We start from the raw sequence: 14,786 nt of genomic DNA, 5'->3' as shown, positions 1-14,786 counted from the left end.
CAAGAGCTCCACAATACTGCTGTCTACGCACACCACACGGCAGGGCGGAAGTGCTTGCAAGCCCCATCGAGACCGTAAACAAAGGCGAGGAAAGCGCAGAGGAATACGAGCTAACACTAAGCTAGCACACCGCACACTCTCATTACCGAGCATCTTTTTTGCTCATGTGCGGTCGTTAGTGACTAGAATAAAATTAATATACAGTATATACTGTGTATGTGTATGACCCGGGGCCGCGAGTTTGAGACCCCTGATTTAGAACGATACGATCCGAAACGATTCAGTAACTTCAAATCAATTCAGTAACTTTTTAGCCAAAAATTCAACCGGTGTGACTGTGAAATAAATACGTAGATACTCATTCCTAGATTCCCGTTGTTTTTTGTTAGGGAATCAGGTATAAATTATTAATAATGCTGACATACTTAAGAATAAATTATCAATGAGTACAAAAAATAGTTAAAAATGCAATACAAAATCAGGATGAACAGAGGGTGGTATAGCTTGCCATGATTAATGATTTCTTTTAAATAGTGCAATCCAAACCTGCACTTTGCACCCAAACACATTATGGACATTATGGGACATTATGCAAATTCCTCAGCAAATGAATGTGGTATGGTCTCTTCAATCAGGTGTTGAAACTTTCTCACCTGGACGGGGCGTGCATGGGGTGTGGAGGGCCCTCGCCTAGCGCGTACATTCTGCAGCCCGTATGCTGACAAAAACCAAGCTATGCAAGCACATCACTCCCTTCATCGGCTTCCCTTCACATGGCTCTCAGTTGCTTTTAGAGTCCTATTTCAAATTATATTTATTGCATTTAAATGTTTGCACCTCATGGCCTTATTTGACTCAGCTGCTGCAGGCTGATACTCCAACCAGAGCCCTGAGGTCTGCAGACTAGCTCCTGTTGGCTGTGCCCAAAACAATCCTCAGAACCAGATGGAGCCTTTTCAGGGGCAGCTCACACATTGTGGAAAAGTGGTCTTCCTCTCTCTGTTACATCCTCCCACTCCTCAAAACGGTTTTACAACTTGGGTGGTTTTTGAATGTGCTGTATAAATGACAAAGTCCCTCTTATACAAAGTTTGCATAGTTCAGTGGTCCATCTGTTTGTGTCCACGTATGCTCATGTGTCTAAACTGAAATGTATCGAACCTGCTCCATCTTGGCCCCTAAGTTTACTTTTGAAAGTGAGGTCTCAAGCAGATTTCCACGGCGGGCCTATTTAAGATTCATAGAAAAGAACACACGGCCACAATCGATATCTCCTTGAGATTTGTGTCGTGCTATGTGTCCTCTTCACAGACCTGATTCAAAAACATCAGCGTCAAAGAATTCTTAATGTTATTGCCTGGCTCAGATGAAAATTAATGACACTGACAGGCGCAATTAACAATGAAAAATGCAGATTCTTATAATGCTAAAGCAGTCATATTGCTTTTTTTAAGGCCAGATTCAAGGTGCTCCTCTACATTAAGTAAAACACCTTATTTGCCAAAGGAAACAACAAAAAATAAAGTGGTTGCGACCAGAAAATCCACAGCTCATTTGGGAATTTCCTGCCATGCATAATTAAGCAAATTTGTTTGGAATAAAGCACGACTTCTTTTTGGTGGCTTTTTAATGAATGCAAATCAGACATCTTACATCCCTAAGATTAATTTCAGCCAATTAAAAAACAAAGCTTGTCGGAGAGTGGAAGTGTTCAAAGCAGTCGCTTGCTCTCTCGTTTTCTCCATCTGTATCTTTATGACTCGCACTTGGGTGACGAGCCACGCCCACTTGCAATGCGAGTCTGGATGTCCCGGACAAGTAGTACAAATGTTGTACAGTAGACAAGACCGGATTGTCTTTTTTTCCTCACAATAATCACCTCATCTCGGGTGTGTCAAAGCAACAATCCTGTCAATTTAGTTTGGTTCTTGCGACACAGTAACTGCGTTACATTGAGGACAATAACCATACCTGCCAACTCTCCCGTTTTCCCCTGGAAACTCCTGTGTTTTTCCCTTCTTTCATGTCGCTCTCCCGTGTTAGATAATTTCCCTTACATTTCTCGAATAGTAACGGTAGCCACGCTTGAGCAACGGCAATCTGTGAAGGCAATGCAGTCAGGGTCTCCACTTCCTTTATTTTCGGGAAAATTTCCCTTATTTTCAAATGCAAATAATGAAATAAAAAAAAAAATATATATATATATATATTATAAAATTAAAGTTATGGAAAAACACTCTATATATTTTTTGTCATCTGAAATTTATATCAAAACTAAACAGATTAATTGGTTGTTAATTTTCCCCGATTAAGTACATTTAATCAAACTCCCTAGTTAAGGATTAGATTAACAGACAGATTTTCCTTGTTCTGCTTGGCAAAATGCCCATTTCCTTTCAGAATTATTTCTTGACACACTGTGAAAGAGCCCTCTTCATTTTGAATATTGACGTAGATTGAAATATTAGTGTAATTCTTATTGCATCCTCTTAAAATGCATTTATTTTTCTCAATTATACAAGTAGGCTAATGTTGGCATTTTGCCTGCAGTGTTTTTAACCAATCTTGAAACAATTGGTTGCAAGAACCCTAGAGATTTTGTTCTATTTAAGAAACAGTAGTTGACGACTCTAAAACCAGAAGTGAGTACGTGAGTACATATGCAAATAATTACTGCACCCCAATGCAATTAATGCCTTATTATTAAATTACACTACTTGTCACTTGTTTGTCATTTTAATCTATAAAATACTGACATTGGTGTTTCCTCTGATGCAAGGGCAAAGTTTGCACAGGTAAATATGCCATTTTGCTCCGTTTTTGACAGGAGAAAATATACCAATTATTCTGCATTAGCTTACCCGCAATAATGTTGGCACAGGGGCCTAAATCAACCTTTATCAATGTTGCGAAGCGTTTCATCCATCTGACTTAAGACTCAGGAGATCTCATTGTGGTATTTTCCATGTGAAGGCACCGTTGCACAGCAGGGCCGGTGACAAATAACGCGGCGGGCGGCAATAACAAATGTCAGTGTCAGCCAGTGTCTGTGGCTCAGGTTGAAGTCTCCTAATGACAACCTTGCGCTGACTGCCTTCCATCTCCAATGCTCGCCCTCCCGCCAGTCAATGTGGCAGCACTCAGTGCATCTTGATTATTCAGAGAGGTGCAAGTAAACGCTAATGATCGAGGGGCCAAAGCTCGCACCTTCGGGCTAATGCTAATCTGCCTGCGTAGTGCCCCGGAGAAACGGCGTGTACATTGATTTGATCTCTCACATCAAAAGACAAACAGTGGTGCAAGTCAGCACTTCCTCGGTCAATGTCACTCCTTCAAGTGATTCCCCACCCCTTAACACACACACACAGACGCACAGTTGCATCTTAATGCGCACACCTCGTCTGTTTATCTGTGGAAAAGCGAGCTAGCGCCTGCGGCCACATTCGACGATTCCAAACAATTCTAATTGATTTGAAAAATCACGTTGTGCAATCCATCCTATTCCAACCCAGCCCTGTAGGTGTAGCTCCTTCTGCTGGATCCTGTGTGTGACCGCCCCGATTGGACGGAATGCATAGTTATTCTGATCCATAACTAAATTTTACGGGCTCTCGCTCAACATGTGCCACAACGCCACAATTTTAGTTACAACTCCGGTTTCATGAAAATTGGATGTGTCATTTTTTTTAAATTGCCGTAGAAACGAAAAAACAAACCAACAACGACAATCGAAAAAATAACTCTTGCCTCACAAACTCTCACTTTAAAAAAAAAAATCACTGTGAAAAACATTAAATTAAACACCCAAATTAAACAAAATTATAATTATTAAAATAATAATATATATCATAATAATGAAATATAATGTACTATACATCTTAATAATTATGCTAAATACGTAATTACCCCATTTATGAATACAGCAATAATACTTTTATTTAGACTGCAAACAAGTTTTTTTTTTCAATGAAAAATTACATTTTCGTCTTCCAAAGGCAGCATATGAAATTGCCCAAACAGTTTTAACTTTTAGCAATAAACAAAAACATTTAAAGTAACATTGAACATAATTTACTTAAAGTTAATCCAGCAACACGGGATTGCTCTTTTTCGTGTGTGTTTGCATGGTCACGAGGTAGTGGTTGCTCGGCACAATTCACAGGGCTCAAGCCCAGCTGCCTCATATACCAATTAAACAAAAAATGGGGCCCGATTTCCCAAGGGAGCAGATCATTTTCTGCTTCACAATGTCACAGCACATGTTGGAATTCATGTTTCCCCTCAGTGAACTGCAGCTCCTCCAGCACTCATGCAGTCGCAGACCATGACACTACTACCACCAAGACACTATTATCTTGCTCCTCACTTGTGTTGCAGTCTATTTACTGTATAATGGCTATGTGTTGAGTCATTTTCAGTGGATAGTAAATCTGTCCTTCTGTGCAAGCTGTACATTGACTACTCTAGAAAATAAACTTGGGCATACTTTATACTTGTAGTATTGACCCTTGAGAAGATTACTGTCATAAAAATGCGAAATATGAGGGTTGGACGCACTTTTGGGAGATACTGTAGTTGCTTTGACATTTGAACTGATAAAAAAAATCAAAAATTCTAATCGGGGCACATCTTTTTAAAGGTGATCCACAGTGGGCATGAAAACAGAAACAAAAAAAGACAATAAAATGGGCAAAGTGGTTTCACCCGCACACCCCTTTGCCAGCTCTTAAGAGGTTTGATGCATTATTGCATTCATTCCTTTTGTCCCTACCTGTTACCGCGCTTCCATTTAATGTTGTCTTTTAAACACAGTCTCCTGCAGAGAATAAAGTTGACAGTGCTCGGAACTCTGCGTTAAAAAGGAGGGAAAAAAATGTTCAAAGCGCCACGAGGAGCCCTTTATGTGTTCCCTTAATCATTCAAAAGCCCATGGTGGTGTGCCACTTGCATAGCTCCTCCATATGACGAGGAGAATTAATGTTTGGCCCTCTCTGATGCATTCTTTTTGAGGGAATAAAAGCCATGCGAAGCAGGAGGGAGGGAGGGATGGCATTATCTATTCAAGGAGCGCCGGGAATACGCCGACTGCTCTGTTGTAGCTGCTGCGTCTCATTTTGTCTATCGCAGATCACAGAGCTTCAGACCGCCATCTTCCAGAGAGTCGGAAACGGTGCTGTTTTATTAGAACCCTGTGGGAGAGTTTTGTAGAGGCGGGCGCGCCGTTGAGCGCGTTTGAATCCAAGCTCGTGTTGAATAGATATGATAATATTGGATGTACTTTGGAAATCATTGCTGCAAAAGGAGCCACGCTAGTGAGACGATATCAGACACATCCACTGTGTGTTTGCTTAAATGTTATTGTTTCTGTCTGCCAGTTGTGTTAACGTACTGTATTAACGCCTTAGGCTTTTTCTTATTTGATTCAGCAAGGCCTCACTGCCGCCGCGTCAGCCTCGTTCTTGCTTTATGCACCAAGGGCCACTCATTGAAGCTCACTCGAGCACAGCGGAGCACATTTTAAAAGCGTTATGATGATGAAAGTGTAGCTTTACATACATTTGTAAACTCAATTTGCAACTCAAGCGTCAGCATCACAAGGAAAAAGCATGTATCTCCACATTGAGAAACAGTTTCATATTTCCATTTTAAGGCCAATAGAATTAGCAACATTAAATCTGACAATAAATGACCAATTTCAACAGCAGAAGCATGGATGCCAATTTCATCAATATCAAGCAACACATCCAATTCATGTGTTATTCACGTTATTGCTTAGTCTAGTATATGCATATACATTATACAGCGTTTCTGTCAGGTTTTTTTTAATCCTGTATTTGTGTATATATTCATCTGGATGTCTTAATTTGATGTACAATATAATTTTTATTCATCTAATGTTATTTTTTATAAATATATTTACTTTTATTATTTATGTATTTCCTTTTTAAAATAAAAATTCACACTTGGTTTAAAATGGTAACATTTAAACACATGAATTGAACAAACTCAATAATTGCTGAGACGGTGAAAGGGTAGGATTAAATAAGATCTGCTTCCTCTGCTTCTTCTCAGACACGTTGAATTGTGCAACTGTGATCATTTGATGGCCCCCCAATGTAACTTATTTAGCATGTTTTCAAAACAAATGAAATCATGAGCAACAAATATTCAATGAGCACAATCCTGTAGTTTTGCGGTTAACCTTAGAGGTACTACTGTATTTCGAAATGGTGTTTTTTTAATTTTCTTTGATTGTATGATTTGGGGAAAAAGGTACGTATCAATGTACTGTATTTGGATTCAAGGGAAACAATCTATTTCTGAGATATGTTTTCCAGAGTCAAACACTCTTCATCCATTCCCTTATGACAAATGTCTTAATGTTATTCATTGCAAAGGTGCGTGGCTTCTCCCATCTTTTTTTTTTTTTTTTTTTAGCATTTGTCTTTGCCACACACAATGGCTGAATGCATTGTACATATTTAACATATCATATATTGCATTATGGCCTAGTAAGTCATGAAATACAGTATATTGAAGCATAACGTGAAGTGTAGTGTTACATTGTAAACTCAGTTTGCTTGCTAGTCTCGCTATATACACAACTGTGAGTGTTATTGGACGGTGTGTTTTAGTCGTCATTGAACTATTTGGAGCATGTGGAAGTCTGCCTGATTGGAAGTAGATGTAGCAGGGAGATGAGGTGGGGGGGAGCCTGGGGGACACGCAGGAAGACAATGGCATCTCATGGGAGAATTTTATGCTGCTGAAGTTAATTTGAATGCATAAAGGAGGTATGAAAGAAATGTGGGCTACAACATCGCCTGTGTCTTCCTGTTCCCTTGGGGAGGGGGGGCAGATTAGACCATGTTTTTATTTTTTTCAACTACATGGCCCTATTTTCTATAACTATATACATTATATGTAACATTTATATAACGTTTCAGGTGCCAGGAATGACACTGTCTGTGACTACACCCTCAGATAGCATTTTTAGTATCTTCTCAAGGGTCAATCCTATAGAAATGAAACTTGGATACTTTGGTGTAGTCCGTGTACAGCTTGTATAGCGAGTTTTATTTCTGTAGTATGGCTCCTTGAGAAGATATGCTATCGTAAATGTGCTGAAATGTGAGGAGGGTACTCAAATTTGGGAGATACTGTACAGTAATCCCTCATTTTTTATTGCGTCTACTATATTAGGTAATACGAGTTTAAAGGTGACTATAAGGATCTTATTTCATGTTTAGAGGGGTCTAATAATATTAGAAACCATATTATCCATCCATTTCCATCTATTTTCTATACCGCTTCTTCCTCATTAGGGTCGCGGGGGCATGCTGTAGCCTATCCCAGCTGACTTCGGGCGACAGGCGGGGTACACCCTGGACTGGTCGCCAGCCAATCGCAAACAACAAACAACAAACAACCATTCACACTCACATTCATACCTATGGGCAATTTAGAGTCGCCAATTAACCTCACCTGCATGTTTTTCGGAATGTGGGAGGAAGCCGGAGTGCCCGGAGAAAACCCACGCGCACACGGGGAGAACATGCAAACTCCACACAGAAATGCCCAGGGGAGAATCGAACCGAAGGTCTTCCCGATCTCCAGGCTGTTCCTGTATTGGCCAGCGTGCTAACCACTAGACCACCGTGCGGCCAGAAATATCTTGCGATATCGCCTGAATCCTACTTCTCGTAAATTCACTGATCACGGTCGGGTCTGCAACCAATTAACCATGATAAATGAGGGATTACTGTATCTCCACATTCAGGAGCAGATGATTTCCATCCGTTCATTTTCTGCACCACTTGTCCTCATTAGGGCCGTGGGAGTTTTTTGTCAATATTGAGACAATAACTAAAGTGACACTGATTCAAAATCAGAAATATTGTGATTGTGATTTTTTTTTTTTATTGTGAAGTGCAATTTTTGCTATTTTATTTAAGTGCAATTTTTTGCTAAAAGAGTCCATTTTATTTTCATTGGAGTTTTTTTGGGTCTTTTTTTGTTTAATTCATGATGTTTATTTTTTTATTTTATTGAAAAGCTCTTGCCCTTCCAGTTACAGTGTTAAATCCTCTTGAAAAATTCAACTATATTGCTTTTGATATGGTGTACTTGCATTATTATGCCATATATTATCATTTACATGAATGTAACAAATGGTCTCAAAATAATGTTGACAATAATATCGTTTATCGGCAATAATTTGTAGGACAATCTCGTCCAACAGCCAACGTGAGTCATGTAAAAACAACAATACAGTCTATCTCAACTTGGATAACAAGTGTCGACAGAAATTGTGATGCTGGACTCTTCATATAAGACATCGCGTAAATTCCTTACGTTCGTATTTTAATACCCTTTGTGTTGCAAAAAAGCCCAAAACATCAAATTATTATTTTATTATTTATTATTATTATTATTGTTAATAATAATAATAATATTGGTGGGCCGATATTATCGGACATCCCTAAGCAAAACTCTTGCCTGGGGTTCATTCTTTTGACACTTGCTTTCAAAATGTTTAGTTTTGTGCAAATTTACAAGCACATCTTCCCTCCAAATTCTAGTTGAATTTCCTCAGTGGTATTCAACATCATAGCTCGTGGTCATGCATGCTTCTTATTGGACAGCAACGATAACCTTAATGAACTGTAAAGTCATAGTAATTTAAACAAAGCAAAGTGCCATGTTTTGACTAAAGCTACAAAAAACACACGTATACAGTAAAGTAAAACAGTACCCAACGCCAGAAAGACTGCGCAATATTCATATCAGCACATTTTCCTGCACAGGCAGGCAGGCAACGCCTCATATTTTCCCCCTTTTTCCTCCTTAGTACTTTTCCTGTTTGGTCTGCCCTCTTTTTACTTGGTTTCTTATCTCAGCATCATTCATTCCTCCTCCATGATCATGGACTGTCTGCATGCCTCTCCACCCCCTCAGCCCCACCACTAAAAGGACCACGTGTAACGTCATCTAACACACATACTTTTAGATGCACAGCTTAGAACATAATATATTAACACATTTGCATGGGTGGTGCCCCCTATGGGTTGTGGTCAAAATGCTTCAGAGGACATGCTAGAATACGTGTTATACAGATATCAAAGTTTTATCACCATTAGGCAAATGGTCAATGACGTATGGACAATTTGTTGCTAAATGCAAATACGTTTTGTTGAAGGCGTCCATGTTTTTCAACCAATCTTGCCCAAATATGATACACATGTGCTTGTCAGTCCCCTAAAGGTGTGTACCAAACTCCGTAGTGATTCAGTTGAACACACTAAACACACTTGAAGATGTGTGAGAGCTTTCAAGTCAATCCCGACTCACAAACTTTGGGTTTGGGGTTTAATAACAGCGCTGCCATGTGGTGTATTTGTGAAAAAAATAGCAGCCAGTGACACAGTGGGGTTGCAAGTTTTGACAAATGGTTCACCCTATTGTGTCCAACGGTTCATGAGTGGAAGAGTTAGTTTACACAAACAAATGCATAGTCCGTACTATGTAGTATATGTAACATTTCAAATATATTGTACAAAATGAGCAAAAATATAAGGACACTGTCAGATAAGTATGACCTTAACATGATTTATTCTTATGGTTTGTAGTGAGAGATATTTTACTTGCTTTAGTTTGACACTAAAAGCGTGCAAACTATCAGAAACATAAGAAAATGATATTGTTAAAATAAAACAAATACCAAAAAATCCAGTCCTTGCATTCAGTGTACAATCTGGCAATACACTACACAATGCCGGCATTCCAGCAAGCGACTCTACCAGTGTTCCTCCTGTGGAGGTCGCTGTTGCGTGGCGTCCCTTCCTTTGTGACATTGAGAGGGACCAAGAGAGGGATTACGGAGTTAATTTTGTTTGCAAAGATCATAATGTCTAGTACAAACAACATTCCTCTTTTTTGTAAATGAGAAAAGTTTTGCAGGCTGGTTTAATCTGCACAGTGATGATGATGACGGGTAATTATATTAATCACACTGCACTGGTAGTCTGTTCATGTGGACCAAATCTTATGTACATACACTATGTCTGAAGGCTGGATTATTATTATTTTCTCTGTGATGTTAATCACCAAATCCCATATTTATGTATCTGGGAAGATGGTTGTAGTGTGCAATGATGAGTGAGGCTTTATTACCAACAACACAAACAAGACAGTCTGAATGAGTTCATCCTCAGCATTTGTATGTGCCATTTAGCTCCCAAAGACGTGTTTATTAATCCGCATGAATCAAGCGCTCGGCATTAATCACAGAGTACAAGGGGCCCAGATGGTACAGTTGTCGCCAGAGCTTGAATTAATACAAAAGGTTGCATGGAGATCTTTCTCTCAAGGACCTTTGAAGAATGACATGACTAATTATTGTTGCTGGATGCAACACTTTATTAAAGTCAACTGCGACTAGAGTTATCACGGCAAGCGACTGCCAAGCTTTATTACGACTTGAGTGAACTCATAGCCCTCGCTCGTAACGCCAAAATTCATATTGCAAACCATCACTGCCATGATGGATACATGCGCTATAAAGGTGATTAGTCTGCTAGATTAAAAATCAATCTGCAACCCTTTTTATTTTTTTCATTCTTCCCATTTGCAACCTTAAAGTGAATTAAACAATGTAGTGCTACGAGCCAGTCTCAGAAGCATGTGCTTTCAAGGTGTATGGGGGAAGAAGACAAATGCTGACAACCAAAGTGTCTGATATTATTTAGGCTGAATTCATTCATTTCGACTTATTTAATAATGTTTTGCATACATGGTACAATGTTTGTCTTTTTTTTTACTCCTGTATTTATTAGTCATTTATTTTTTAAATAATCCATTATTTATTACATTTTCTCTTAATGTATTTATTTTGTAATTCATTCATTCATTCATTTTCTATGCTGCGTAATCCTCATTAGGGTCACGGGGCGTTATTTTGTCATTATTTTTGTAATTTATTAGTTATTTCTTTGTATTTATTGGGGTTTTTTTACATGTATTTTTTCTTTCCCTATATAGAAAATGGTAAGCTGTTAAACAAAGGCAGTGTACAAACTATCAACAATTGCTGAGAGAGAAGAGGTGGGATTAAATCAACTCTGCTTCTTCCCACTCTTTGTCGGACATGTTGAATTATGCAACTGTAACCATGTTCCTTAATTTAACTTTGTTAATAAACATGTCCAAAACAAGTAAAACCATGTCCATGAGCATTACCAGGCCTTAAGAACATCTCCTGTTATTGCTGAGGGGACAACAAAAGAAGAACGTTGAGACAAAAGGAATGATCCAAGTACTCTGTCTGCTCGAGTGCAGGTGACAGATGCCCTGCAGCCGCTAATAGTAATTATGACCAGAGGAGGAAAAGGAGTCAATTAGATGACATGCATAATAAAGACTGAAAAGTTGACCAGAGAGGAAGTTAGTTAAGGGATGGTGGGTGTGTCCAGGGAAAAAAAAGGCATTCTTCAAGACGACAGAGGATACTTAATCTTATAATAACCCATAATAATATACTACAGTATAATACAAGGTGTGGCACCGAACACATCCTGTAATATACAAAATGGATTGTGCTAGGTTTAATTATGTCCCATTTAACATATTATAATGTTTCTGTATTATAACCGGTTATTGTGGAATACAATGTATATTGAAACGTAATAGAATTGTATGAATTATGAGACTTATTGTCGTGAGTGCAAGATGTGTAGCATCATACAAGTTTTTCCTCACAATTTTACTCTTGTAACTCTTCTCTTGCGACATGACAGTGTTTCTCTAACATAATTCACCTCTATTGTTGTACTTTAATGCTGTAATATGACCACATTTAAGTGATTTATTGTTTTCAAAATACATGACTGAATGTTTTAAACATTTTTTCTTGATTATAACAAAACGCTTGAATCTTGAAACATTACAAGTTTTTTTGTAATATGATTAGAGGTGCTCGATCAGGGTTTTATGCTGCCGATTCCAATACCGATCATCCATGAGTGAGATTGACTGATACCAATGACGATCATATGAAGTAACTGTACATTTTTCTATTTATTTATGATGAGTCCTATTGGCCAGGGGAACTGTATAAAGGGCCCACTCAAAAATGGGTAATTATTAAAAAATTAAAACGGGGGCCCAACGTGATTTTTGTAATTCCTGGCTGCACCCCTGCTATTGGCTGTATGATCTGAAAAAGGAACTATAAAATCACCTTAATTGAAACCAAAAGCTATTTTACTTACTTTTTCAAGAGATCATATATCACTCGTGAAACTTACAGAGTGTATAGGATAGATCCAGGTGAGAGAGCAGTCAGTGGAACCCGGTGTCTTCCACCACTGAGAAAAAATTAATACGTTTTTTCAGGTTATTTGCTTAGCCTTCTGACTGTCACGCACATACGGGCCAGTGTTTTGGCTACGTCAGCTGCCATTTGACTGTTGCTGCACTGTGAGCCTCAGAAACTCACCTTTGTCAAATGTTTGTTCTTCAAATGCCATATTAAATTAAAGCAAGATATTATTTGCGGCATGTGTTGCAGGATGTAAACTTTATATGTAAGTTCCACAACAGAGACATGTTTGTTTGGGTTTACCGCTTGCCTGTGCAGGCTGAAGGAAAGGGGGAGGGGGACACTACCCAAGATTTAAGATTCAAGAGTTTTATTGTCATATGCATAGTAAAACAGGCAGTTATACTATGCAATGAAATTCTTATTCTGTTCATTCTCCCAAGAAAAGAAAGAAAACACAAGAAAAAGAAGAAGAACATAAGAAACATATGTACCAATAAATTAAGCAACAACAACAGAAGAGACATTAATACAGATAAATAATACAAATAAATAAATAAATAAATAAATAAAGTGCTATGAGTGTGTGCGTGTGTTGCGTGCGGCGTGTGTTTATTCGTTGAGAAGCCTGATGGCCTGTGGGTAAAAGCTGTTCGCCAGCCTTGTGGTCCTGGACTTCAAACTCCTGTAGCGTCTGCCTGACGTGAATAATAGTAATGAATAATGAGTGTTGTGGATGTGTGCTGTCCTTGATGAGGTTGTGTGTTCTGCGTAGAACTCTAGATTTATGGATGTCTTGCAGTGAGGGGAGCGCTGGCCCAACAATGTTCTGTGAGGTGTTGATCATCCGCTGGAGTGCCTTCCTATCACGTGTTGTACAGTTACCGTACCAAACAGTGATGGAGGCTGTAAGGACACTTTCCATAGTGCATCTGTAGAAGCAACTAAGGATTTTTGGTGGACATGCCAAATTTCCTCAGTCTTCTCAGGAAGTACAGTCTCCTTTGGGACTTCTTCATAATTTGTTGGGTGTTGTGAGACCAGGTGAGGTCCTCGCTGATGTGTGTGCCAAGGAACTTGAAGGTTTTCACCCTCTCCACCTCAGACAGTAGAGCAGGACACTACACTACACACAAGGGTCTCCATAGGCTGCAGGTGACGTTATTTTGTGATTGCATTGATTGGCATATGCCAATCTTGTGCTTTTCCATGGAAATTGGCCGCTGCTGATCTGTGGCCAATCGGTCGGAACGTCTCTAAATATGATAAAACAACTTGTCTATTCTGGTGAGATTACCACTTTATGCCTGCAACTTTATGCTTGCAACTTTATTATTGTATGTCAGTAGTCAGATTCTTGTAACCTGCTCAGTTCAACCAGCCCCGCGCTTGGCTCGAGCCAAGGAAACCTTGAGAGTCAAGAATGCTAAGCGTAGAGCTAAAAGTCCGGACAGTCAACTCGATGCTCAGCTCGGCTCTTAAGGTTCAGGGAGTGCGCTTTACTAACACACACATGCACAGCCAAACTACTTAGCGCCCGTTACACTAACCCCCCTAAACCTCACTCTCATCTGGGTCACGGCACCAGTGTAACCCGTTCCGCTCGGGGCTCAAACACAAGACCTTCGTAATGGGAGTCGAGAGTGCTAACCATAGAGCTAAAAGGCCAGACACTCAACCCAATGCTCAGCATGGCTCTTCAGGTTTAGGGAGTGAGGTTTATGAACGTACACTTGCACAGCCACACCGGTTGGCGTCTTCACTTCACTTTATTCTTGCAATAATGTCAATAATGTCATAACAACAATGTTTATCTTGTACTTTTAAAACGTATTTTTTCTTGGAAAGTAGTTTGATTTCATAGTATTGCAACCTTTGTTGTGGTAACATTGCATTATCTTCTCAGTTCTCTTATCTATGAGCTTCTCATGACATTACAACTTTTTCTTGTAACATTAAAATGTTCTCATAAATGTCATTATTCTAATGACACTATGATTGCACTCATGTAAGACTTTTAAGACTTATCGTGTACCTCATCAATTTATTTTTGCGTAAAAACATGGAGTCACGCCTCAGTTTTTGAACACCCCAGTGTTTGTATGATTTGTTTTTTGCCGAAAATTGACGCCAACATCGTGCCCCAGTTTTCAAACACTGTTTCGGTTATCGTACAATATTGCGCGTAACAAACTTTCATTTGCCTTGTACTGTATCATTCCACAAAAGCAAGAGCCCAGACAAAGCAGCCTGCATGTTGGTGACTCACTGTCATTTCACTGTGCATTTCTTTTTGATTGAGTGTGACGTCAAAATAACCCGCAATAAGGCCAGACAAAGTTGCGAGTGGAAGCAACTTGACAAAGGTTTGGTTTGGTTTAGTTTATTTGAGCATGAAGGTTACAATGGAATACATCTCACGAATCATCCTCTCACAGTTCCACATGTCCAAAAGGAGTAGGAAGAA

General features: G+C 39.2%; 1 protein-coding gene across 3 annotated transcripts in view; it reads left to right on the top strand.

Moving 5' to 3' along the window:
• The window catches only part of klf12b (Kruppel-like factor 12b), a 137,713-nt gene that overhangs the window by 104,928 nt on the left and 17,999 nt on the right, over nt 1-14,786 (top strand). The window contains exon 10 of one of the 3 annotated variants that reach the window (XM_054786882.1): nt 11,041-11,108. The exons of the other annotated variants lie outside the window; for them this stretch is intronic. The gene's annotated coding sequence lies outside the window, so the exon portion shown is untranslated. Of the gene's footprint in view, nt 1-11,040; nt 11,109-14,786 lie in introns of those variants that run through there. 3 annotated transcript variants of the gene reach the window in all.

This window comes from Dunckerocampus dactyliophorus, chromosome 9 (genome assembly GCF_027744805.1).
Source record: "Dunckerocampus dactyliophorus isolate RoL2022-P2 chromosome 9, RoL_Ddac_1.1, whole genome shotgun sequence".
Taxonomy (NCBI): domain Eukaryota; kingdom Metazoa; phylum Chordata; class Actinopteri; order Syngnathiformes; family Syngnathidae; genus Dunckerocampus; species Dunckerocampus dactyliophorus.
This window is presented reverse-complemented; position numbering and strand designations above follow the sequence as displayed.